Below are 1,356 nucleotides of genomic sequence, written 5' to 3'. Positions count from 1 at the left end.
TATGCCTCCGGCCTAACTCGATGCACGCGTGCGCGCACCTGGCGCGTACGCGTCCTTCGACCAATATACCCATCGACGCGTAAACGTGCATGACGCGCACGCGTCGGTAAAAAAAAAAGTTTTTTTTCTCCCCTTCCATTTTCTTTTGCTTATCACATTCGCATACTTCTACTCTTCCCATTTTCATTTAGTTTTTGTAGCATGTTTTCGTTTTTTTTTTCTAAGTCATTTTAATAATGGTGTTGCATCTTCCTACTCAATTGTTAAGACTTTCTTACATTATTTTGGTGCTTCTTGACTTGTTTGATATTGTTGGGTGATGAAACTTTTAAATCAATGCTTCATCTTATATGACTCTTGTGTCCTTGTGCATTGATATGACCTCATATTGTCCTTCATGACCCACTTCTTCTCATTTGAACTTGATGCTCAATACACTCTTCATGCTTTAACTTTACTCTTGCATCGGGCTTAATGACATGCCTTAGCTTACATTGTTTTTTCACTCACATGCTTAGCTAACATGTAGTAAGGAATCATACTCTTATTTGGCATTAGCCCCCGCCTATGTTCTAATTGCCTTGATATCTTTGCTATAAGCTTAATTTTCTTTCTTTCTTTCCTCTTGGGTTGGCCACCGATACGGAAGAAAAGGAAAGTTTCTAAATGGGGCAACAAACAAGTCATCCGCACAACCATTTGAGGAGCTCATCAATTGTAGCAACCCGTCCACCCTGCTCTTCTTTGCATGCACCGAGGACGGTGCAATCTTCAAGTGTGGGGTGGTCGTCGACCGATCTCCATGGGTAACAATTTTCTTTTTCAACACCAATGTTAGTTAGTTATTGCATAGCATGATAGGTTGCATGTTAGTTAGAATTTGTACATATTTTTACTACCTTCTTCTTATTAGGACTACTTGGTTAGGATAATGATTTCTTTTCCAAAAAACTGTTTTAGGGCAACCTACCAATTTGAAAAATTTCTGTTGAACTTGCTTGAAAGAATGTATTTTGGAACATGGTTTTTGAGCTAAGAACACAAGCAAGTGAGATTTGAGCCTAATAGTGTGGTTACATCTTATAACCACTTATTTTTCCTTCTTGTGTGTATTATTCCCTTCCTATGATTGTGATCTTTGCTTTGTTTGAGTCTTTATGTCCATTATTTTGTGTATTCATGCATTTATATGATTGAGGCCATCATTTCATTAGCTCACTTACCCAAATGGCCTTACCTTTTATCTTCCTTTGTTAGCCAACTTTGAGCCTACACTTAACCCATTTATTCTTATTTTAGCACATTACAAGCCTTAAAGCGAAAAAATAATAAAAGTCCTTATTTGGATCTTTGATT

Source organism: Arachis duranensis, chromosome 10 (assembly GCF_000817695.3).
Source record: "Arachis duranensis cultivar V14167 chromosome 10, aradu.V14167.gnm2.J7QH, whole genome shotgun sequence".
In the NCBI taxonomy this organism is placed as follows: domain Eukaryota; kingdom Viridiplantae; phylum Streptophyta; class Magnoliopsida; order Fabales; family Fabaceae; genus Arachis; species Arachis duranensis.
This window is presented reverse-complemented; position numbering follows the sequence as displayed.